This window comes from Hylobates moloch, unplaced genomic scaffold (genome assembly GCF_009828535.3).
Source record: "Hylobates moloch isolate HMO894 unplaced genomic scaffold, HMol_V3 SCAFFOLD_13, whole genome shotgun sequence".
Lineage (NCBI taxonomy): Eukaryota > Metazoa > Chordata > Mammalia > Primates > Hylobatidae > Hylobates > Hylobates moloch.
In genome coordinates, this window is record NW_026652288.1 from 93,630,509 (window position 1) to 93,638,126 (window position 7,618).

At 49.2% G+C, this 7,618-nt stretch overlaps 1 pseudogene; it reads left to right on the top strand.

Moving 5' to 3' along the window:
- Positions 1 to 741: 741 nt before the first annotated feature.
- On the top strand, positions 742 to 2,131 carry LOC116479894 (small ribosomal subunit protein uS3-like; annotated as a pseudogene).
- Positions 2,132 to 7,618: the final 5,487 nt, after the last annotated feature.

Below are 7,618 nucleotides of genomic sequence, written 5' to 3' on the forward strand. Positions count from 1 at the left end.
TTGAGTTCCTTGTCTTCATATAGAGTGAGTCAACAATTTTGGCCGCGTGCAGCGGCTCACGCCTGTAATCCCAGCACCTTGGGAGGCTGAGGCAGGCGGATCACCTGAGGTCGAGAGTTCGAGATCAACATGGCGAAACCCCATCTCTACAAAAATACAAAAATTAGCTGGGCATTGTGGCGGGCGCCTGAAATCCCAGCTACTCAGGAGGCTGAAGCAGGGAGAATTGCTTGATCCTGGGAGGTGAAGGTTGCAGTGAGCCAAGATTGTGCCACTGCACTCCAGCCTTGGTGATGGAGCGAGACTCTGCCTCAAAAAAATATAATAATAATTTCCTTTAGTGGTACTTAAACTGTGGCTAATGTGACTGTCGTAACAAGTGATGCTCTACCCCCCATCCCTACCGTCCCAGACGTTACAGAACAAATGGTTGCCTTTATTCATTTTAGTTGGGTAGAAAGACATAAACTGGCCTAGGCGCGGTGGCTTACGCCTGTAATCCCAGCACTTTGGGAGGCTGAGGCAGGCAGATCAGCTGAGGTCAGGAGTTTGAGACAAGCCTGGCCAACATGGCGAAACCCTGTCTCTACTAAAAATACAAAAATTAGCCAGGCGTGGTGGTGGGCGCCTGTAATCTCAGCTGCTCTGGAGGCTGAGGCAGGAGAATCGCTTGAACCCAAGAGGCGGAGGTTGCAGTAAGCTGAGATCGTGCTATTGCATTCCAGCCTGGGCGACAAGTGAAACTCTGTCTCAAAAAAAAAAAGATATAAACTGAGGATGGGGTGACTGAAGTCAGCTTGGGGGTATGAAGGCATCACTGGAAAAGGAAAAGACAGGCTGGCCAGGGTTTGGCTTAATTTTCTAGTAAATCTCAGTTTCTGTCTTGTTAGGTATAGGATCTAGTGTCTAGTATGAAGATTCTGGCATTATGGCATGGACCTAGCGCAGTGAGACACAAGTAACTTACAAGGCATCCCTGATCTGTACCGAATGCATAGCAGAAATCAGAAGTAGTCTACAGAGCTTTTTCAGAAAAAGAGATTACTTCCAGTTAGGGTGATTAGGGAAGGCTTTACAGAAATTTGATGCTGGAGTGGCCTAAAAAATAGAAGAGGCTGGAAGGATGCATTAAAAGCAAAACAAAAACTTTCCAGTTAAATACAGAAAATTAAACACATGAGCTTTTCTGCCCCCTCCAAAAATTCTATTGAAATGCCAGTAAAGGAATTATTTTAAAAAGGCATGTGCTGGCTTGGCATGATGTGACTCAAACCTGTAATCCCAGCACTTTGGGAGGCCAAGGCTGGCAGAGGATAACTTAAGCCCAGGAGTTCGATACCAGACTGGCCAATGTGGTGAAACCCTGTGTCTATTAAAAATACAAAATTAGGCCTTTCCTTTCAGTGGAGCGCGGCGGCAAGATGGCCACGCAAATTTCCAAGAAGAGGAAGTTTGTCGTTGATGGCATCTTCAAAGCTGAACTGAATGAGTTTCTTACTCGGAGCTGGCTGAAGATGGCTACTCTGGAGTTGAGGTGCGAGTTACACCAACCAGGACAGAAATCATTATCTTAGCCACCAGAACACAGACTATTCTTGGTGAGAAGGGCCGGCGGATTCGGGAACTGACTGCTATAGTTCAGAAGAGGTTTGGCTTTCCAGAGGGCAGTGTAGAGCTTTATGCTGAAAAGGTTGCCACTAGAGGTCTGTGTGCCATTGCCCAGGCAGAGTCTCTGCGTTACAAGCTCCTAGGCGGGCTTGCTGTGCAGAGGGCCTGCTATGGTGTGCTGCGGTTCATCATGGAGAGTGGGGCCAAAGGCTGCAAGGTCGTGGTGTCTGGGAAACTCCGAGGACAGAGGGCTAAATCCATGAAGTTTGTGGATGGCCTGATGATCCCCTGTTAACTACTGTGTTGACACTGCTGTGCGCCACATGTTGGTGTGCTGGGCATCGAGGTGAAGATCATGTTGCCCTGGAACCCAACTGGTAAGACTGGCCCTAAGAAGCCCCTGCCTGACCACGTGAGCATCGTGGAACCCAAAGATGAGATACTGCCCACCACCCCCATCTCAGAACAGAAGGGTGGGAAGCCAGAGCCGTCTGCCATGCCCCAGCCAGTCTCCACAGCATAACAGGATCTCCTTAGCAGCTGTATTCTGGAGTCTGGATGTTGCTCTGTAAAGACCTTTAATAAAATCTTGTACAAAAACAAAAAAAAATACAAAATTAGGGCTGGGCGCGGTGGCTCACACCTGTAATCCCAGCACTTTGGGAGGCTGAGGCGGGCAGATCACTTGAGGTCAGGAGTTGTTTGAGACAATCCTGGCCAACATGGTGGAACCCTGTCTCTACTAAAAATACAAAATATTAGCTGGGCATGGTGGCGCACGCCTGTAATCTCAGCTACTCAGGAGGCTGAGGCAGGAGAATCGCCTGAGCCCAGGAGGCAGAGGTTGCAGTGAGCTGAGATAGCTCCACTGCACTCCAGCCTGGGTGACAGAGTGAGACTCCTTCTCAAAAAAAAAAAAAAATTAGCTGCGTGTGGTGGTGTGCACCTGTAATCCCAGCTACTCAGGAGGCTGAGGCACGAGAATCACTTGAACCCAGGAGGTGGAGATTGCAGTGAGCTGAGACCACACCACTGCACTCCAGCCTGAGTGACAGAGTGAGACTCTGTCTCAAAAAAAAAACACACATTTTAATTACCATTTTTCCATTTTTTTTTTTCTTTTAGACTGAGTTTTGCTCTGTTGCCCAGGCTGGAGTGCAGTAATGTGGTCTCAGCTCACTGCAATCTCCACCTCCTGGGTTCACGCGATTCTCATGCCTCAGTCTCCTGAGTAGCTGGGATTACAGGTGCTCACCACCACACATGGCTAATTTTTTGTTTGTTTGTTTGTTTGAGAAGGAGTCTCGGCCGGGCGTGGTGGCTCACACCTGTAATTCCAGCACTTTGGGAGGCCGAGGCGGGCGGATCACAAGGTCAAGAGATTGAGACCATCCTGACCAACATGGTGAAACCCCGTCTCTACTAAAAATACAAAAAATTAGCTGGGCGTGGTGGTGTGTGCCTATAGTCCCAGCTACTCGGGAGGCTGAGGCAGGAGAATCGCTTGAAACCACCAGAAGGTGGAGGTTGCAGTGAGCCGAGATCGCGTCACTGCACTCCAGCCTGGGCAACGAGAGCAAAACTCCATCTCAAAAAAAAAAAAAAAAAAGAGAAGGAGTCTCGCTCTGTCACGCAGGCTGGAGTGCAGTGGCGCTGGGATTACAGGCATGGGCCTGGTCTTAATTCAAGAATTTATTGTTGGCTGGGTACAGTGGTTCACACCTATAATCCCAGCACTTCGATAGGATCGCTTGAGCCAAGGAGTTTGAGGCTGCAGTGAGCCATGATTACCCCACTATACTCCAACCTGAGCAACAGAGCAAGGCCTTGTCTCAATAAACAAATAAATAAAACAAAGGAGTAAAGTATCCAGGAAACGGATTCAACACAGAGACAGGTAAAGGGAATTTTGAGGATGCAGAGAAGTCCCAGGATGACAGCTGTGCACAGGCTGAGATAGCCAGCGGTGCAGACCAGAGCAAAAGAATGGAAGGTTCCACCAAGCGCGGTGGTTCACGCCTGTAATCCCAGCACTTTGAGAGGCTAAGGCGGGCGATCACCTGAGGTCAGGAGTTCCAGATCAGCCTGGCTAACATGGTGAGACCCTATCTCTACTAAAAATACAATATTAGCTGGGCGTGGTGGTGGGCGCCTGTAATCCCAACTACTTGGGAGGCTGAGGCAGGAGAATCACTTGAACCTGGGAGGCAGAGGTTGCAGTGAGCCAGGATCTTGCCACTGCACTCCAGCCTGGGCGACAGAGTGAGACTCCACCTAAAAAAAAAAAAAAAAAAAAAAAAGAATGAAAGAATGGAAGGCTCCAGGGAAAAATGGAACTCATGGATTATCTAATAGCTTTGACTGAGTGAACAAAATGTGTATTGAGAAACTATTAGATTACATGGGAAAAATTAATGATAGGTATAATATATTAAAACAAATGAAAACACAAGGCAATGATTAAAGTCAGAGGAAACAAAAAAGTTGTAAAGGAAACGATTATAAAACACACACGAGGCCGGCGCGGTGGCTCATGCCTGTAATCCCAGCACTTTGGGAGGCCAAGGCAGGTGGATCACAAGGTCAAGAGATTGAGACCATCCTGGCCAACATGGTAAAACCCTGTCTCTACTAAAAATACAAAAATTAGTTGGGCAGGCATGGTGGCATGTGCCTATAATCCCAGCTACTCGGAGGCTGAGGCAGAAGAATCGCTTGAACCCGGGAGATGGAGGTTGCAGTGAGCTGAGATCACGTCACCGCACTCCAGCCTGGTGACAGAGTGAGACTCCATCAAAAACGAAAACAAAAACAAAACAGAAAAAACCCCACATGACTTAGCGGTGAACATTTGCTCATAGTCAAAATAAAGTCACTACTAAGTACTATATTGACTTAGCCAAAAAGTGTGCTTTCACTATTTTAAGAGGGAAGGGTAAGGTGGAAGAGAGATAATCATCAATCAAATTTGGAAATCAATAAGCAATGTCTAAAATGTATAAATCAAGAACAAGTATTATGAGCTAAAAAAAGTACTAAGAGTGGAAGGGAAATAGGACAAAGAATTGCTGGGGTTTTTTGTTTTGTTTTTCTCACCACTATACCAATGAGGAGGATTCTGTTTTGTTAAAAAGCTTTTTAAGGGCCAGGCACGGTGGCTCACACCTGTAATCCCAGCACTTTGGGAGGCTGAGGCAGGCAGATCACGAGGTCAGGAGATCCAGACCATCCTGGCTAACATGGTGAAACCCTGTCTCTACTACAAATATAAAAAATTAGCCAGGCGTGGTGGCGGGCGCCTGTAGTCCCAGCTACTCGGGAGGCTGAGGCAGGAGAATGGCGTGAACCCAGGAGGCGGAGTTCACAGTGAGCCAAGATCGTGCCACTGTACTCCAGCCTGGGTGACAGAGCGAGACTCCATCTCAAAAAAAAAAAAAAAAAAAGCTGGGCATGGTGGCTCCCACCTGTATTTCCAGCACTTTGGGAGGCTGAGGCAGGCGGATCACGAGGTCAGGAGATCAAGACCATCGTGGCTAACACAATGACACCCTGTCTGTACTAAAAAAAATACAAAAAATTTGGCGGGCGCCTGTGGTCCCAGCTGCTCAGGAGGCTGAGGCAGGAGAATGGCATGAACCCAAGAGGCGGAGCTTGCAGTGAGCCGAGATTGTGCCACTGCACTCCACCCTGGGCGACATAGTGAGACTCCATCTCAAAAAAAAAAAAAAAAAGCTGTTTAAATACTATTTGACTTTGCAAACATATTACTTTGATAAAAAATGTAAAGAAGGTGAAGGAAAGGGTATGAAGTGACGATATACATAAGGTGTGTGCAGGGGCTAGCAAGTGGGTTCATTTTCCTGGAGTCAAAAATTTGGCCAGGATATGAGACAAAAGGCTATAAAAGTAGGTAGAGGTTAGATTATGGGGGGCCTTGAATAGGGATATTTGGGGGCTTTGGGGAATGTGAAAAGGTTTCTGAGTAGAAGAGGTATCTGAAAGATGTTGTTATTCTAGTGTTAATTTGGCAACAGTGTACAAAATGGAGTAGAAGGAGCCCATACTTAAGACCACAGCATACAAGGCCCTGTGTGATCTGGCTGGTCTATGTTTCCAGCCTCACCTAGGACTGTTCCTTTTTTTTTTTTGGCTCACTGCAAGCTCCGCCTCCCGGGTTCACGCCATTCTCCTGCCTCAGCCTCTCTGAGTAGCTGGGACTATAGGCGCCCACCACCACGCCTGGCTAATTTTTTGTATTTTTAGTAGAGACGGGGTTTCACCGTGGTCTCGATCTCCTGACCTCGTGATCTGCCCGCCTCGGCCTCCCAAAGTGCTGGGATTACAAGCGTGAGCCACCGCGCCCAGCCAGGACTGTTCCTTTAGTCCTAACGGCCTTCTTATTCCTCAAATGTAACACGTTTATTCCTGCCTTGAGCCTGTATATTGGCTGTGCCCTCTGCCTAGAAGGCTCTCACCCCAGATCTTCTCATAGCCACTTCATCCTTGCTATTTCTAGGTCTTTTTTTCTGGAAGAGGATTTCTCTAACCGATCAGAAACCTCTTTCTCATTTTATTTTGGTTGTTTTGTTTTTGTTTTTGTTTGAGGCGGAGTCTCGCTGTGTCACCCAGGCTGGATTGCAGTGGTGGGATCTCGGCTCACTGCAACCTCCACCTCCCAGGTTCAAGCGATTCTCCTGCCTCAGCCTCCCGAGTAGCTGGGACTACAGGCATGAGCCACCATGCCCAGCTAATTTTTGTATTTTTACTAGAGACGGGGTTTCACCATTTTGGCCAGGCTGGTCTTGAACTCCTAACCTCAGGTGATCCACCTGCCTCAGCCTCCCAAAATGCTGGAATTACAGGCATGGGCCATTGCGCCTGGCTTCCCCTGTCACTATCCCATCACTTTGTTGTATCTTCTTCATAGCAGTGGTCACTCTGAAGTTATGTATTTACAAGCCTATGTGCTTCCCTCCAGCTGAGGGAAGGTCCTGAGAGCAGCCTTGTCTGTCTCGCTACCGCTATATCTCATGCGATATGCCTTATACACAGTAGGCCTTCAGTATTTATTAAACGAATTAAAAGTTAAGGGGTGAGGAGATCTGTGAGGAACCGGCTATACCTAGTTCTGGTTTGAGACTTACTGTCTTACGCGTGCATGCATCCACTTATCCTTTGTGTGTGTGTGTGTGGCGGGGAGGGGAGATGGAGTTTCACTTTTGTTGCCCAGGCTGGAGTGCAGTGGCACGATCTCAGCTCACCGATCTCGGCTCACCGCAACCTCCGCCGCCCGAGTTCAAGCGATTCTTCTGCCTCAGCCTCCCGAGTAGTTGAGATTACAGGCATGGGCCATCACGCCCGGCTAATTTTTTTGTATTTTTAGTAGAGACAGGGTTTCTCCATGTTGGTCAGGCTGGTCTCGAACTCTCGACCTCGGGCGATCCGCCCTCCTTGACCTCCCAAAGTGCTGGGATTAGAAGCGTGAGCCACCGCGCCCAGGGCCCACTTATTCTTCATTCAACCCATTTATTAAACCACTACCTTGCAACTGGAAGCTGAGGTTATAGGGAGGAATCAGAACTGGATGCTGTCCTGCTCTCGAGATCAGTTTAGTAGACTCAGTGACTGCAGCTGTGCTTCTCAAGAAACCCTGAAGGGCCATGTTGAGGTCACTCTCCTCCAGGGATCCAGAGTCAGACCCACCCTCTTTCCCCAGACCATTTCTGGGGACCAAAGCAATCCCTGCATTCCACTCCTCCTGGACTGCAGAGGAGTCGCCGATCCCCCTTGGGTCCGGAGTCAGGGCTTTCCGGGGTCCGGGAACGCAGCCATCCCGGTGAATCTCCCCTTCCGTTTCTAGGGACCCGGGACCCGAGCGCCGCGGCCCGGCCAGTGGGCGGGACGTCAGTGGGGCCGGGTGGAAACCCAGCCATCTGCCGCGAGGCCGGCGCCTCTCCGCGGCGGCCGGGGGCGGGGCGCGCCGGGGCGGGGCAGCGCCGGGCCGGAGGAG